The sequence below is a fragment of the Puma concolor genome, chromosome C2, assembly GCF_028749965.1.
Source record: "Puma concolor isolate L17-30 chromosome C2, mPumCon1.1.hap2, whole genome shotgun sequence".
NCBI classification, from domain to species: Eukaryota; Metazoa; Chordata; class Mammalia; order Carnivora; family Felidae; genus Puma; species Puma concolor.
Genome location: NC_141675.1, coordinates 53,508,072 through 53,526,684, shown reverse-complemented (window position 1 = coordinate 53,526,684; position 18,613 = coordinate 53,508,072). Strand labels below are relative to the sequence as shown.

Below are 18,613 nucleotides of genomic sequence, written 5' to 3'. Positions count from 1 at the left end.
ATTATGCTCACAAACCTAGGTTTTACTGTATTGTGGTTGCCACCTACGGAATTTAATTTTATGGTATGGTTAGGGGTAAGTTCCCATCATTTCCACATGTATCATACACATGTCTCTTGGCACTTTCCCCAACTTTCCAGGAGACATTTCCAATGACCTCTAGGAAGTCATGCCAGGGGAGCATATCTTGAGTATCAAAATATTCTTCCATCTTCTAGGAAGAATGCTGAGCCTCTGTGCGTCTTAAAATCAACTACAGACTGGTTAGATGGAGTCATTCAGTCTCCCTTTGCATAAAGTATTCCTGGAAACCTAAGAAACCATCCACCTGCCATTACACAGCAGCAGAACTAATAAATACATATATATAAATGCCCCCAATTATGTGTTGCACTTGGTGCTAAGAAGAGTAATATTTCCAAATTCCTGAACTAATTCTCTCACATCAGACCACTTGATTTATTTTGGGAAGTGAGGGAGCTAACATTGAAGTTTAACTACAATCCAGTGCCAGCAAAGAATCCGCTTTTCAGAAGCACCAAAGACTTGTGCTAACATAATTTTAACTCAAAGAACATAGAAAATGGATTACAAGAATCCTTGTGCCGATGGATGTCAAATTGGCAAAGCCATAGCTAAGGAATTCTAACTGTATTTTCTGTGTTCCATGGTTAGTTTGACCCAGGTCTAAAACTGCACCTTTGAAGATTGTGGCATTGTTGATGAAAGTTACAAGCGTAGGAAACAGAAAAGGATGATGTAATTTTTATAAGTTGTGTGAGTTCATTTAAAGTTGGATGGAAAGTTGTCTAATTTTTTACATGCTGCAGACATTTAAAAGGAAGGTTTGTTTGGATTTTTTTTAACACTGAAAATGGTTGCTTAGCAACTCCTTCCTGCATTGCATGATGCTGTTTTGATTTCCACCTGCTGGAGTAAAGCATCAATAAAATTATTTCTTTGCAAATCAGAAAAGTGGGAAAATGAGCCAATGACTCAAATGAATGCATGAGACACTTGGAAAACTCCAAAGACTTCCAAAGACACGTATGCAAAATATAACAAAGCAAATAGATGTTATATTTTACAAAATGTACTTTAACAAAATTTAACAATAGCCCACTCTTCCCAAAATGAGGCTGTTTCAGTATAGTTTCTGTTGTAACTGAAAATGTGTTCAGACAGAATATGTAATTGCCTGTGTGATAAAATCTGAGGGATAACCCAGAAAGTTCTGCCATCCCCAAACCTCCCATTGACACACAGTACCCAGAGTTACCACCCTTGGAGGCAGTCCCTGAGTTGAGAGTTTATATTCAGAAGACCTTGTCAACATGATGTGCCATCTGGAGGGCTAACACCTTAACACTGTGATATGCGCTATAATCACACTATATATTTGGGCTTGCACATGTATGTCCAGAAGATTTATTTTCCTCACAAGGCAATTGAGCTTAGGGTATGCTGCCCTAGATGCTTCAATCATAATGAAGACATCCAAATAGTATATATGGCAAAGACTGCTAATTGCATGCCTATATCCATTTCCCCTTCTTCTATAGCTGTAGAACCCTTAATTTTCAGCTTGGTACATTTCTCAGTCTCCCTTGATTAGAAGTGAACTTGAGCTAAATTTTTCCCAAAAAGATGTAAGCACCAGTATTATGTGGCAATAGATGTCATTTAAACCACTGCTTGCAGACACTCGTTGCTTTCTTTGTCTCCATCCAGCTCCCTGGAAGAAAGATGTCATTGCTGGAGCTTTAGCAGCCACTGTAGACCCTAAATTCAAGGGCCAAACGTAAGGATAGTGGAACCAAAATCTGAGAAATACATAACCAGTGTACACTCCAAAACCTCTTTGGAATGACTAGAGAAAAATAAGCCTCCATTGTATTTAACACACTATTATTTTGAGTTTTCTGACTCATGTAGCTGAATCCCAGCCTAATTATAGTAGGCTGATACAATAAGGCAAAGCTCGATTGAAAGAGTATGAACATACTTTCCCCTTATACTTTCAAAACAATAATACAATGTACCTGAACCTCAGTAGCAAAGAATAAATGGACACTGCGTACTTTACAAATATCTGATTTATACAAATCAAATACTGTAAAAGGCAGGTCAGTAAGGAAGCAAAAAGTCTGACTAGAGACTGGGGTTTCTTTCTTTTTGTAGCAAAAAAGCCAGAAGTGATCATGACTCTGATAGAGCAATCAGGGACAAGCTTTTGATATGACTCAGTTACTATGAACTTTTATGGCCCTTGTAAGTTATATGGAGTAAATTTCAAAGAGGTTCAAAGGGTGAATCTAGCTTGCCAATTGATTCACTGAGAAACATAGTTTAATCACACCTTAAATTCATTTCCATATTTTCTTTTTCTAAATCACCTTGGATATTTATCAAAGACTTAAAGCCTCCTGGACCCAACAATTAACTACTTCCATACTTGCACTCAGATTGGCTTCCAAGCTTTTGTAAGTTCCAATAGTTAATCAGTATGATGTAATGGCAAGAGAAAACATATTTCTGGTACACATATTTAGAGCATGGATCACAATCTTGCTTGTATCTGAAGCATAATGTATTCAGTGTACAAGATGTGGGAACTGCAGCCACACTCACTCTCCAACTTCAATATGGCTCTGTCACTGATGTGTGACCTTGGGCAGGTTATATGTACACCATGCCTAAGTTTCTTCACCTGTAAAATGATGGCAATAACCATATCTACTTCATAGAATGGCCATGAGAAGCAGATGAGATAATACATAAAAATGTATAGAATTGTGTTGGGCATGTGACGAGTGTTCAATAAATCACAGCCATAATGAATTTCTCTTCCATTTAGCACAAGGTCAGGTAGGGGAGGGTTAAGAGCAGGTGAAGGTATGGGTCTTGGTGGTAGGGCCAAGGCAGCATCTTTTTCAATAACTTGTTCCAGTCCTAAGTTTGGACAAACTTAAATCCACAAGAAAGAAAAATAGAACATGCAGGAGAATCAGTAATTTAAGAACCCAATGTCTCTTTGGAGCCTAACATCTTTGAGCTGTGGACAATTTAACAGTCTGGTGAAGACCATGATCTCCTGAGAACAGTGTTCATAGATACAGAATATAAAGTACAGAGGGTACTTAGAAGCTAATTAGAATGATATATAATCACTAAAATATTTTTAAAAGCACAACTGTAATTATGTAGTACCTGTGCTTCATTATTACCACATTAAATAATAAATATCTACCTGTATTGAGTGTAATTATTTTCTGTATTTTTGATGCTCTGGCATTTGGGAACTTAGTCCTGGAGAGCCCCTTCCAGGGCTAGGTAATTCCTAGAGATAGCAAAGGACTCCCCTAAAAGCACAACTTTGATATGCAAGCCAACCAATCCAGAGCCAACACCCTCAACCATCTCCTTTATCAAGGAGCCATCACACTCCAAGCCAATATTCTCCCTACCCAAAATAACCCCAGGCCACGTACAAGACAACTAGGGACTGCTTCTATTGCCCAGAGCCTGCTAAAATTATTCAAACTATCCAATCCTAAATTTACTCAGTATACCTATCCCTGCCTTGCCCATCCTTTCCCTTAAAAACCCCAATAAAGGCTTCGGGCCATGCTCTCCCCTCTCTCCTTCTGCCTCCTAACCAATCCAGATGTTCCACATGTGGCCCTGCATGGTGTGGCATGCCTTCTATTACTAGAGATTGGTGAGCATAAACTTATTCCTTTAGGACAGCCATTTCGACGTCTGTGTGTCTTACCATACTGGATTAAAATAAATCCTGGATACAAATTTTAGAACACTAGCAGTAGATATAATTAACTTCATCATTTCAATATAACGATGAGTATAAATGATGTTTTGGAATATTTGCAATGGCTATAATGTGACATGGATATATTTATGTTTTTTTAAGTGACAAAGACACAGGTACTGCCAATTCTACTATGGTTTTGCTTACATTCACAATTAAAGAGAATGTTTAATTTCAGACAGAAGTTAGTAAAAATAAAATTGTGTATTTCCCATCTAAGTTCAAAGATCCCTGAATTCTATGATCTGTGGATCCTAAAGTAAGAACTCATGTAAACAAATATAACTGTTTTTTTGTTTTGTTTTATTTGTTTGTTTTTTGTTTTACTCATTATGAGTATAAAACTCAGGTCAGATTTGGGTTCTAAGAGTTCCTGAAACTTCCCTTGTAGACAATCACCAAGGAAGGAAGGCTAATGACATCACTAGGGAAGCTTCACTACTCTGAATATACAAGACTTCTTGTAATTGTTTAGAATCAGAAGAATACACAAAAACCTAGTGACAGTGGTTATTTGTATGAGGCGTCACAGGGATCATGCAGATGGTAGACAAGGACAGGAGAGAAATTGTTATCTTTTACCTTTATACACACTTATATCTATATAAATTCCTATAGACATATATATATATATATATATATATACATATATTTAAACTAAGACTATATGGCTATAACACCTATTTTTAAAAAATCTTTCAGAGAATGCCTGCATGGTTTTGCCTCATACCTACTAATAGGTTAGAATGAGTTCATTACTCACATTGTATAAAGATAAATATTTGCTTACACAACAATATTGCCTAAGGCTTCCTGTGACCAGAGACATTATAAAATGTGTGTTTTTACTGAAGAAAATAAAGATAATCATCAGAAATAAGCATACACAGGACAGAGGCAAGAGACATGAAACTTAGACTCATAAATTTTGAAGAAAGCCACTTATAAACAAGTGATTTTGAACAGACTACCACAACTTGTAAAACAATTCTGGTCAGTTGATTGTAATTACCTGTGAGAGGATGGTCCACTGTGCAAACGATGTGTGACAAATTCCAAATTCTGAGCCAGCTTCCCTGAACAACAACCCTTCTCCCTTCACTTCTTCTCCTCAATCTCATCCTCCTCTCTGGAACTGTCCAGCCTTTGTGTGTTCAGGGAATACAAATTAAGTTCAACATTAGACTAAGCAAAACAAATTAGGAAGGTAAATCTGCCACTGCAAAGATCTGGCAGCACAGTACAAAGCCAAATTTTAACTGACTTTTGGATTATCTGCTAGTTTGAACACTGAGTCCATTGGTAGAAAGTATCTATTAGTTTAAAAAATGTTTTTGTTATTTAGACAAAAGAAAATGGGAAATAGCCACTAGCTGGCTTCCATTTGGTAGCCAGGTTGGGAGGTGAGTCTTTATAAGTTACCAACTCCTGGATGGGCTCAAAATCCTTGCACGTCTTTTTGTTGAGCATGGCACTGGTTTTTGCACTTTTATTTTAGCACTGGAATCTTCAATACCTTCTAACCCCAGCCCAGGGCCTCTGTCAATGCCCACTTCTTTCAAGAAATCTTCATGGCTATCTCTTACTTCTTCACACCTCTGTGACATTCACTTGAACTGGCCATTTTATTCATTTCTTGCAAACACATTCAATATTCCCAATAATATTAGAAGCTCCTCCAAGGCACAATCCAGTTTTGTCTTAGATCTCTCTCATGTCTAAGATCTAGCACATAGCAGGGCTTAAGAAATATTTGATGAAAACATGTAGGGAATTAGATAAAATCAGGAGGCTGTTAAAATGCATAAAGAGTGCTAAATATATGTATATATTTAGAAATGAGATGGCATGTGTTCAGTGTCTCTGGCATTCCTTTCAGGTATATGTATGGCTACAGCTCAATTTTCAAAATAGGTTGGGTAATTTTAACACTAGCCAGAAAAGGCAAATTTCACTACCTCAGAGATGATCTACAATCATTTAGTAGATGTTCACTGAGTACCAGTCTGGTGTCTGTACTGTTGTTAGTTTGGCTAAATGTGTAATAATGTTACTTTAAAAAACTATAAATTAATTATTATTTTATTTTACCTAAAACATTAGCTGTTTTATAGAATTTCAAGTGATTTGTGTATTTTAAAGCCTTAAGATATTCAGTTTCTACAGTAATCCTTTAAAATGGCAAATTAAAATTAGCACATTAAAATTTGCCTGAGTGACTGGAAATTCATCCACAGAATTTATTTTCTCATGTCAAAAGTTTAGATAAAAACCATCTAGTTTAAAAATTCAAATCTTTTCTTCTGTGATACCATCAAAGACTACACAAAGACAGTGTTAATATTTTAGAAGGAGTACATGTGGTCTTCTGTAAAGTTCATGGAGGTGTAAGGTGGGACTTATATTATCTAAATGTTTGGCAAGAAGAAATGATGGATTAGTTGCTGTCCTTCATTGAACAGCAGACAGAAGCATCATTCAGCAAAGATTACCACAGAAACTGTACCCTCGTGTTCAATGAAGGGAATTTCTGCTTCATTTCCTACCAGGATCTCACGTGCACTGGCTTGGAAAGGGGGGAAGTGTGGAAACAAGGAGGGAAAGGCTGAAATGAGAGTGAGGGAGACAAATGTGAAGGAGAAAGACAAATGAAAGAGAGGGAGATAAAGGAAAAGGAGAGAAGACAGAGAGAGGAAAGAACAATAGAAGGAAAAGATGTGAGGAAATAAGAAATCTATTTATGAATTAGAGACAGTGAGTGCTTAACATGGCCACTGGCTACACCTATGACACCACAATGCTAAATGACACCCTGTCCAGAGACAACCTGACCTCATTATAGCTTCAGAGAGATTTTCAACCAAAGGAGCTACCAGAGGTGTCAGTCCTGAAAGGGCATCTTGGAGTTTAAGGAAGCCTTGCTGAAAGACATAGGCCAAGCCCTTAGAACTGCCTGAGAGGCAGAGGCCCAAAGAAGCCAACATAAGGAGGCATAAGGAGGCATAAGGAGGAGGCTCCTCCTCGGACATGATGTCCAAGCTCACATGCCTCAAAGTGTATAGAAGTCTCTGCACCTGACAAAAGGTTGGTGGATCAAAGTGATCAAAAGTTGAAAATTATCAAAAGTGATTCATGAATAATTTAAATATTTTATTTTAAATAAAAACTTATCAATGTACATCAATATTCTACCCCTTGATGGTGAGTAAAGGCCTTTCTTTGAGCATGGATGCACTGACTAGAGTCCCACACCCACAATGCCAGAGCACTGATTTCCAATTTAGATTTCCTTAAAGTGGGACCAAAACTAGTAAGAAAAAAACTGTGAAGCAATCTGAGAATGAAATATTTCTAATGATTTTTATCATCCCCTTAATGTTGCACATTGTTTTGCCTACAACCAATTTGACAGTGTGTTTGTGTGTGTGTATGTTTTGAAGCTTAGTTTTTAAAAATCTTTCCAAAGGATTTGTAATGATTAAAGTTCTTAGTTGCAAACAACAGGATTCATTATGACCGATTCATTAAGAAAAGGAATTTATTAAGAGATATTTGGAGACGCAGAATTTGGAGAGGGAGAAGATATACAAGTAGCTATAAACCAAATTTTCAGGAATTACACTACAGAACTGAGCTGAGGAAACTGCCACCACAGCTAACTCTGGAACCTCAACACAAAATAGATGCCCCACACCCAATCTCATGTCCATTAGTTACAGGGGCACCTGACTGACACATCCAAAGTCACAAGAGAAATGGAAATATCAGAAGGAATTTAGGGGCGCCTGGGTGGTTCAGTTGGCTAAGTGTCTGACTTTGGCTCAGATCATGATTTCATGGTTTGCGAGTTCAAGCCCCACGTTGGGCTCTGGGCTGACAGCTCAGAGCCTGTAGTCTGCTTCAAATTCTCTGCCTCCCTCTCTCTGCTCCTCACACCCACTCACACTGTCTTTCTCTCTTTCAAAAATAAATAAACATTAAAAACTTTTTTTTAAGTTTAAGAAGGAATTTAAAAGATCTTGGATAGTAGGACAGATGCCCATTATAACTTTTTAACCGAATATTCATAAAAGTCAGCAATTCTTTCACACTTATTTTTCATTAGTTGATGAAATATTTTAACTAAATTACATAATTATAATATTAAATACAACTAGAATACAGTGGACACTGGTCATTGCCACATCTCTAGTACATGAAACGATACCCAGTCTGGAGTAGATGATCAAGTATCTACTGAATAAAAGAATGAACTGGAATGAATAGACATGGTAACCAGGACTCTTGCGAGCACACAACTCAAATGGTTGCAGCAGACATTCATAGGCATTATAACCCTGAAATCTTCACTGTGCTGTTGGCATCTGTTAGGTTATTTTATAGAGGAAGTAGAGAGTTTCAGTTATTTGGGGAGTTGATTAAAGAAAAGTTAATTAAGAGATATTCTACAGAAAATTTCTATACTCTGCCATTAAGGGATAGACTTTTAGGATGCGTGGTAAGATTTTTATTTTCTTTTCCTTAAAGTTTACATCCAATTATGCATAATTTTCATAACTCTATCAAACCATTATTGTACTGACCTACATTACAGTACTATGAGAAAAAGAACAGACATCCTATTTTACATTTGATGTGGCTCATTGTGAGGAAATGACTTACAATATTTATACAGCTGAAATCTGGCAAAGCCAAAACTAACTCCCAGACCTGCGTGTTCCTAGTTTGGTGTCTCTTCCACCTCATTACCTACCTTTACGCCTTTGCACAAAATGGCCCTGACAGCTCTCCAAAAATGAGTAACCTACAACATGCTGCCTTATCTCATCTCTTTGCAATAGATTCTTTTCTACAAGGTAGGAGATAAGGAAATATTGAAATTTCCATATGCTGTTTGTAAGCAAATTATTAATTCATTGAAGCTATTGTTGGATTTACCAGACTATGATGTAATTATTTGCTTCTATTTCTATCTTCCTTACTATAATGGAAATTGGGGTTGGGGAGAGATTATTCCTATTTATTCTTCGCACTCCTCCCCCCAGGCTTCTGGAGTCCCCCCAGAACTCCCCCCAGTTCTCAGGATTACAAAGAAGATGGAGAGACAAAGATAGGCTGGACATCACAGTGGGGGAAAGTGCTTTGAGAAAACACAGGTGGGTGGCTACAGAAATTCTGAAGACAGAACCAAGCCAATCAGACCAAACTAAAAGGCATAGGCCAAGTACGCTGGATCCAGGACTCATGGCAGGAGACCCTCCACCCAAAACACAAAGTGGACTGGCATTCAGGAAGGACACATACAGAGGATGGGTGTGGGCTTCCCAGACCACTAGGCTAAGATTACTGTTTTCAGGAAAGGGACCTCTTCTCTTTGCCCTGAATTTGAGCAAACCTCCTAATGGAAGAGAGATTCTGCTCCTTTAAAAAGAGCAGGGTTCTGGGGGTGTCTGCCACCCAACTTTGGTGTGTGAGAGGAAGAAAGTGGAAGGCAATACAGGAACTAAAACCCTGGCACCAATTCTACTCCCCAGCATCTTCCCATAGAGCTCCCCACCACTTCACTACCTCATTTGAAAAGGCCTGACAGAGGGGGGTGCCTGGGTAGCTCAGTCAGTTGGGCATCTGCGTCTTGATTTCAGCTCAGGTCATGATCCCAGGGTCGTGGGACCCAGCCCCGTGTCAGGCTCCGCACTGTGTGTGGAGCCTCCTTAAGATTTTCATTCCCTCTCTCCCTCTCCCTCCTTCTTTCTGTCTCTCTCTTTCTCTGTCTCTCTCTCCCCCTCTCTCCTCCACCTTCTCTCATATAAAAAAGAGTAAAGCCCTTAATAGAGTAAGCACATCTCAGAGTAGGGGATGGAATATTCCTCTAAAAGCAGAACTATAAAAGCACCAAGGTAGTTGTTTGATATATGGAGTGACTCTCTCTGAGAACTGAGTAGGTAGGCAGGAGAGGAAGGTGCCTTAATGATGGGTAGAGTGTGCTTATAAGGAGGCATCAGAAATAAAAACTGAGGGTGGGTCTGCCTAATAGACTCACTCGATCATTCCACACTTGCTGCTTCAACAAATGTTCACTGCATAGTTATGGTGTGCTGGGCATTATACTAGGATACGGAAAGCACAGAGATGAATAAAAAGCAGTTTCTTACCCTCAACATACAGAAACACAGCACGTGTGTGTGTGTGTGTTTGTGTGTGTGTGTGTGTGTGTGTGTGTGTGTGTAGCAAGGGCAATGCAATAGATGTACAGGTTCCTAACACATATCCCCTTGGTTCTCACTGCTCTAGCACATATCTATGCATTCTACTGAATGCATCTGCAATTCTCCACCAGTCTTCTTTTCACATCCAGGCACAGGCCAGAATTGACAAGGATTCAGTACCTCCAGGAGCAGTCCTCTGTCCTCAGCCAGTGACAGATGGGAACAAGAGGATATCATTCAGCTGGCTTCTCCCTGTGTGGCCTAACTCTGCACTGGCTCCCAGAGTCAGTCCCGAAGCAGGCTCCAGTCTCAATTGCCCACAGTAAACTGCTTATAATATACCTTCCATTGGCTTCCTTCACTTCCTTCTCACACACTTTCCTACCAGTACTTCTTGGAATCACTTCCCAAAATACTACTTGCACTCAAATTGCTGCCTCAGAGTTTATTTCTGGGGAAATTCTCCAATCCAGGCAATTAGTTACCAGTTCTGGGGAGGAAATGAGCACTCTAACCTAAGTTTAAAGGATGAGGACATATGTAATAGTAGAGAGATCAAGGTGTCAGCGGGTAAGACATGCTGGCATTTTAGGCAAATATAGCAAGTGCAAAGAAAAGATACCAAAAGAACTTTCATGGTGAGTGGAGAACTTAAGGGACTTTGGAATGGCTGGGGTATAAAGTGAAGGGTGGGGAGAAGTGACAGGAGAAGTAGGAGAAACAGCATCTCCCTGCCCTGTGAGACCTCCCTAAAGAGGCTTGTTTTCTCCTGCAAAACACAGACTCAAAGCTTGGGGTCAAATGGGGCATAAGAACAATAGGATCAGCGGAATAAATCCCTTCAATCCAATTTATTTAAGAGTGCAGTGAATGAGAATAAATGGTAACTCCACTCTCCTGAACAATGCTTACAACAGGACTGTGCTAGGGTTTTCAAAAGCCCAGTTAAAATGAATAACACTTTCTCAGAAATACCACATTCTCATTATAGTTCTCTGTTCTCTTCCTCTTTCACCTGGAGAAGTCTTAGAATTAGCCCCCAAACAGCCTCTTAATGTTTTGCTAATAATACAACCCCACCTGGAAGCACCCAAGAGCAATCTGGAATAGGAAAAAAAAAAGTTCTATTTTTAAAATGCCAGCAAAAAAAGACGCTGCCTGTGAAACTGTACCATAGAAACTGTTCACATCTAATATTTGAAAGAGCTACTGTTGGTATGAATAATTCAAAAACAGCTCCAGACAAATGATCCTGGGATTATATGGAAATAGAAAAAACCTCCGGAGTCTGCCGCTCCTTTTATTAAAGCCTGGTTCACATTGAACACTGTTTTCTCTGGAGTTATTTCTACTACAAATGAGCAGTCAATAAGGCAGAATCTCTCCACCATCACACCGACATGGGAGCCGGAAGGGAAGTCATTTTGATCTTCTATTCATTTTTACCTTGTAAATTATTAACTAAAGTAGATTGGGTAAAAATTAAAAGTAAGCAAATTAGTCTTCATTTGTTTATTTTAATTATTTAGCAGGCTCACAAGCTTCATTACAAAATATACAGGAGGATGAATCTTCCCCTAAATATTTGTTGTTTGCTGCACAGATCTGACATAATTAAGAACTGCTAGAGGTGAGTGACACCTATACGTTAAATAAAAGGGGGTGGCTTTGATGATCCATATTATATGGTTGACATCAGGCTCCATTCTGACTTTGTTAATTATAGCATTGCTGCCAAAATGTGTCAGAGCCATCCCAAGCAGTGAGTGCTGTATGTGTGAATGTCCCTGAAAGCTGAAATTTTATAAAACCTTTAACATTACCCATCTTAAGTAAAAGCACTTGTAAGAAAAATCCCTCTTTTACAATCACATTTTGGCTCTCAATGTGTTAATAAAGCCATTAGGTAGAGGTGATTTTGCAATGTCAAAAAAAAATGACTTTGATGGCGAGAGAATCCTTGATGAAAAATTTCACTACCATTAATGCCTCTAAGAAGTAAATAGGACTTCTCGGTTTCAACGTATTTAAGTTAATGGATCACTTCATACTAGAAAGATGTCAATATGTAGGAGCTATCAGATAAAATGAGTCTGGATATTTAAGCTTGCATCTTACAGATTTTCTCAAGAATATCCCAAATGAAGTTTTCAGTTTGTACATAAAATAAACACACTGAGAACTGACACCAGGGGATCATATCAGATATATACATTTATTACTCCTGTCACCTAATAAATTTGCTTATTTAATCATCATCTTTCAAAATACTCAACATGTAACATAATAGTGTGGGGAAATTGGGGCAAAGGAACAATAAGGTTAGAAAATAAAAAGAGAACTAGGAAGGAGGCCGTGAGATCTTGTACAAGGCCTCAAATTTGGCTCTGAGCTTCCTAGCAGCCAAAGATAAAGAGGAAATATTATTTTCAGGAGGAAACATTTATTTTAAGAGGAAACACTCATTTTAAGATTAGTTATAAGAGTCATAGAACCCATGAGAAAAAAGACCAGTAAATGAAGAACAAAGTAAATGTAACAATATAGCCAAGTCAGATGTTATTCAGCTTAGTTCAACAAAAGAACATACCAGAATATGTAGAATGCTATAAATTAATGGTTCTCAAACTATAGCTTGTTAAGTATCACCTGGAAAACTTAGAGAAGCACAACTGTTGGATCCCACCTCTAGAGATTCTGATTTAGTAGGTTTAGACTGGGGCCAAAAATATGCATTTTGGACAAGTTCCCAGGTGCTCCAGATGCTGCTGGCTCAGAGGCCACACTCTGAGAACCATAGCATAAATGGATTTGCCATTTTATAGTTCTTTCACTATAGTTAGCATCCTTAGAGACTTTATGCCATGCCCTTGTATGTTTCAGAGAGAGATCCAGTTGTAAAAATTGTGTAGACAAGAATTCATATATTGGTTATCTTGGAATAAACCAAGAAACTTGATAAAAAATTCAATCACAGTAATTATTTCATAACATTAATTCTTACATCACATCCCTCTTCTTAATAACCCACCCCCAATCTAACCAATCTAACTTTTCTAAAACACAAGTTGTAGAAGGATTGACTGAGATTTGTGTAAGGTCACCAAGTCTGTTTGCAGGATGTTCAGAACCTAGGTCAAGTTCAATCCCTAACAAGAGCATAACGTTTTGAGAAGGAGAACAGATAAAGTCAATGAAATTGATACTTGTTACTCGGAGGTCTTGGATTTTCTGCCCTGATGTGAAAACATCACCTATTATTCTGTCTCAAGATACCATGAAGAAGGGGAGAAGCAAAGGTAGCAGATGCAAAGTAAAGTGCAGGGCTTCAGCTGAGCACATGCTTTACATCCTGCTGCAAATGATAGCCCTTATGCTATAATGAATATTTTAAGAAAAGTCCAAATTCCAGAAACAAATAAATAATGCCCCTTTCCACTAAATAACTGCTTCCGTGCATTCTCCCATTATTAAATTAAAAGAGCTCAAAAAGAGCTCATTTTGCTATGAACACTTAACTCCAGTAAAAATTAGCATAAATTCTACATTGACATATTAAAGGGAAATTATACACTTGAACAATGAATAGAATTTACTCAAGGCTAAATCCCAGCATTGAATGAGGAATGTTATTTAATTCACAGATGCTGAAAACTCGGTGTGCAAAAACAGGAATATAGTCTTTGCTCATTTATTTTAAAAAATTTTTTAATGTTTATTTATTTTTGAGGGAGAGAGAGAGAGAGAGCGAGCGAGCATGAGCAGAGGAGGGGCAGAGAGATAAGGAGACACAAAATCCGAAGCAGGCTCCAGGCTCTCAGCTGTCTGCACAGAGCCCACGTGGGGCCCAAACCCTCGAACCTTACCATCATGACCTGAGCTGAAGTCACACTCTCAACCAACTGAGCCACCCAGACACCCCTGTTCATTTATTTAAATAACTGACATTTATTTTAATTATTTATGATAATTCCTCAAAGTGTATTTTTAATAATAATGAAGTCTTAGGAAGCTGAGCCCACCTGACAGCCCTTGACTAATCTTGGCTGAAAGATGTGATGGAATCACAAAGTTCTTAGGGAGAATTACACAGCTTATGAATTAATGAAGTTAAGAATTAACATATTTCTTTTACATCTCAGACTTTTATTTATACAGCTGAAAATATATTTTAAACCACTATAGCCCTTTCTGATTCTAATATTATGCTCTTATGAACTACTTGGCTGAGAGGTTGTTTTGTTCTGACATGAGAAATCTAAAGTCCCAGGAAGTTAAAGGATTTGTCCAAGGTTAAACACAGTGTACGTGTCAGAGCCAGGTTCAAAACTTGTACGTTCATACTCTTGACTTTGACCCCTCACTGTGGCACCAATCCTGTGTGGGAGCAGGATTGGAAGGCTGTATTATAAGAGTAGAATTCACCTCTCTTCATTTTTTCATATGACTGAAATTTTTTTAATGTTTTATTTTTTGAGAGAGCACAAGCAGGGGAGGGGCAGAGAAAGAGGGAGAGAGGATCTGAAGCAGGCTCTGTGCTGATAGCAGCACCTGATGTGGGGCTTGAACTCATGAACCATGAGATCATAACCTGAGCCAAAGTTGGACGCTCAATAGACTGTGCCACCCAGGAACCCCATATGACTGAAATCTAAAACCTGAAGGGTCACAACAGGCAAGGAGGCCCTGTGTCACCTGTTGTGAAAAAAGTGGTTGTACCCTGCTTGGTATTTGATTCTACCGCATTTATACTGCTTCCTCCTTTTTTTCACATTCTGATTTTGAGCAGCTACAAATGTTTACTTCCAAAGCCTTCCCAACATCACCTACACCCAAACCCAGGTGTCTATTTGACATACCTCTAAGCTATGTCAAGTTGAGCTCCTGCCTTCCAAAGGTCAATAATGTAAGTGAAGAGTGAAGAGCATTTCTACATATGGTATCAAGCTCTAAGACTGTAAATGGCCAATGTAATCAACTCTTTTTAATCACAATTGTATGCATTTCCCTCACATTTTTCTTCCCTCTATCCTACCTCCACACACCTATCAAGATCCTTCTTGCCCTTATTTTTCTCCCAAATATCTCCTTCATCAAACCTTGAGGCAGAAACAGCTATTCAATGGCCCTGATGATTATACAACTCACATCAACCTGTAGGTTGTCTTGTGTGTAGTTACTGCCTCATAAACATATGTAGAGTTTATTGATATTTATTGAATTTACTAAAATATCTGGAGCCTGGTATAAAGGATCAATAAAAATTTGTTGAATTAAAGAATGGATAAACAGTTGGAGAAATGAATGAACAGATGAATAAATACATAAAAATGAATTGATATATCTACTTTTTCTCCAGATAAGTCTTTTTCCTATCATTTCAAAAAATATGTTTAATAAAGCACAGCGCTGAGAACTATTTCAAGATTCACAATGTTCCCTGTCACAAAAATTTCTTTTACAATTTATATTCACTGTCCTGTTCCTAGAGAGGGAAAAGAAAATCTCTGGGGAATTTTAAGTCTGGGACATTTTTTGCTACCCATGTAACAAAAACATTTCACTGCTTCTTCTCAAATGCAAATGACTTATTTGTGATCACTGTGGATGACTTACCAGCAAACTTATAAGATGACTCTACCCCTGAGTAGATCAATCATAAATGCCCTCCTCAGCCCTGCATGCCTTTTCCTCAGTCTGACCAGCTTCTCCATCACTCTCTTCAACATATTCATTTCCCGTCTTCATCTTCTATCTATATTGGTAGGGAATCACCATAGCAACAATCTGAAATAAATCAATTCAGCTACTATTTTCCAGATGTTACAGCCTTGTTCAGAGGTCAGATTTCAAAGAAAGCAAAAGACTGAAGATCTTGACAGATGAAGGAAGCAGAATTTTCTACTAACCTGAATAACACCAATGAAAGGAACCAGAAGTTTCTCATTGCTTCCAGCTCAGAGTAAGTCAGCTGGAAAGAAAGGTGGCGGGGAGGAGGAGTGGGAGAATGGAGAAAGAAATGAAGACGGAAAGAAAAGAAAAGAATATGATCATTAAGATTTGCTTCTACAGAGGGGCACCTGGGTGGCTCAGTCAGTTAAGCATCTGACTTCAGTTCAGGTCATGATCTCGTGGTTTGTGGCTTCGAGCCCTGCATCAGGTTCTGTACTGACAGCTCAGAGCCTAGATTCTGTGTCTCCCTCTCTCTCTATCCCTCCCCTGCTTGTGCTCTGCCTCTCTCTCTCTCAAAAATAAATAAATGTTAAGCATTTTAAAAAAGAGGATAAACATTTTCATTATTTGACATGAAGCCATTCATTTCTTCATATCCAATTCTTTAAAGATAAAGAAATTTCCTTTAATGATAAGTCATTGATTTATTTCCTCTTATAGGTAGTGAGGTTATCTTTTTTGCCTGAAGAAGATACCAAGATCCTGCTAAGATCTACCCATTATACAATAGGAACTGTGTGTGTGTGTGTGTGTGTGTGTGTGTCCATAGAGTTTAGCAGAAAGACTGAAAATAGACCAGAAGTCAATAGATCTGGGAATTAGTTGTGGCTCAATCGCTTACCCAGCAATGTGACCAGGAAGAGGTCATGTAGCATCTCTGATCCTCAATATTTCATCAATGAATAAGACTCATATTATCTGTCAGCTTATAAGATTGTTGTGAGGACTAGTGAGATAATGTGCATGAAAGTATTTGCCCACCAAAACATTGTTCCACCTACGGCTGGTATCAGAATTCCTTATGATTCCTAAATCATGCCAAAAGTTTGCTGGCTGTTCTATACTTTACATCCACAAAACCTTCAAATCTAGAATGCTTGCACACCACTGAAGACTCCAGATAAGTATTTTTGCATAATCATAGTAAAAGTGAAGTATCAAGAGGCTTCGGTTCTACTGTTGGATCTGCAAGTGAATAAATATGCAAGCCTGCATGGGTCACCTCAACTATGACAGCATCAATGTCCTCTCTGATTTCTAGTATAGTTCCCAGCTCCACTATTGCTGTAGAGCACAGTAAGAATTAACTGGTTAGAATTTTGAACAAAATGCTTTCTCCTACTTATTTTAGAGATAATTATTTACATTTCATACTCTTCTTCCTCCAACCTATAAAGACCACTTAGGCAACTACTGTTTAGCTTCTCTTCCCCAACCTTTATCCTGTATCTCTGAGGAGAAAAAGTGTCCATGGAGCAGAACACTTGTTCTGCAGGAAAGTACAATAAAAGAAAGAATAATTAAATGATAAAAACAAAAATCAGCATACATGAGAAAGGAGGTTCTTCTGGGATGGGGGGTAGGATCAGAAGGTTGAGGCTACGGCATAGTAGAAATAACACTAAGAATCTGTGTGGACTTCTTTAAATGAGAGAAATACAAATGAAGAAGTTACTTAGGAGCCGATTCTTTAAATGTAGCCCTGTTCTTGACCATGTGAGTCACAGCTTTACAAGCATTACATACCAAATGCTATGAGTTACTTCTTCAAACCTCACCATTTGGCTATGTGACATTGAGATGGTGACTTCAGTGCTTTGTCCTAAAAACATAAATTTCCTTTCTCAAGAGCTGGTGTATGGGTATGCTGCATAAGTCTAATGGTTGATGTGTGCAATAATATACCCAAAATAATATACCCAGTTTGTCCAAATGCTATTGCCTCTTACATTTTCATGGAAATAATTTTGAGCACAATGATGACAAACACAAGGCCACTTAAACTAACAAAACCTAATATATATCATTATAGAAATATATATCAAAGGCTTGTATACAACAATCATAGTAGCCCCAGATACTGCGTGTCTGTAACTTAAGAAATGTGTTATAGTAATCAAAATATTAAGACTATTAAAAGACTCAATGGGATGTAAGAAAGCCAGTATTACAGACATGGAGCCATCATTTGGCACTATGTCCTTTTTTTATTATTATTATTATTTTTAACATCTATTCATTTTTGAGAGTGAAAGAGACAGAGCATGAGTGGGGGGAGGGGCAGAGTGAGTGGGAGACACAGAATCAGAATCAGGCTCCAGGCTGAGCTGTCAGCACAGAGCTCTACACAGGGCTGGAACTCACGGACCGCGAGATCATGACTTGAGCTGAAGTCGGACACTTAACCGACTGGCCACACAGGCACCCCGGAACTACGTTCTAAAAACAAAATAAAATAAAAGTCCTGTCTCCTCAGTGCATGGCCTTTGGGTGACAGCTTCCTTCTTAGCACCTACCATCATCAATACCTAAACAATACACTCCTCTCACTGATTGCCCTTAGGGCCCTGGATATCTACTCTAAAGAACACAAGATCCCACATTCTCCTGGGGTGCTAACAACAAGCAGTTGTCACCTCTGAACAATCCTCAGGAGCCTTTAGGAAATTAGACTAAACCATGATCAGCTTAACTGAAAGTCATAGGCTTTTGACTAAAACTATGAATTAAAAAAACAAAATTGAATCAAATATTAATCCTCCATTTCAAGGAATTGTGACAATCAGTTATTCAAATGGAGGAAACAATAATAATGTAGTCAGACTTTACAGACGCAGAACTGGTA

General features: G+C 38.3%; 2 long non-coding RNA genes across 2 annotated transcripts in view; one reads left to right on the top strand and one right to left on the bottom strand.

Annotated features, from left to right (window-relative positions):
- The window catches only part of LOC147577257 (uncharacterized), an 86,528-nt gene extending 80,550 nt beyond the window's left edge, over positions 1 to 5,978 (bottom strand). The window contains exon 1 of the long non-coding RNA XR_015240094.1: positions 4,842 to 5,978. This is a non-coding gene — a long non-coding RNA (uncharacterized LOC147577257). The remainder of the gene's footprint in view (positions 1 to 4,841) is intronic.
- A 687-nt stretch (positions 5,979 to 6,665) lies between these two features.
- On the top strand, positions 6,666 to 11,835 carry LOC147577256 (uncharacterized). Its single transcript, XR_015240093.1, has 3 exons — positions 6,666 to 6,913; positions 8,875 to 8,985; positions 11,565 to 11,835. It is a non-coding gene; the product is annotated as an uncharacterized LOC147577256 (long non-coding RNA).
- The last annotated feature ends 6,778 nt before the right edge of the window (positions 11,836 to 18,613 follow it).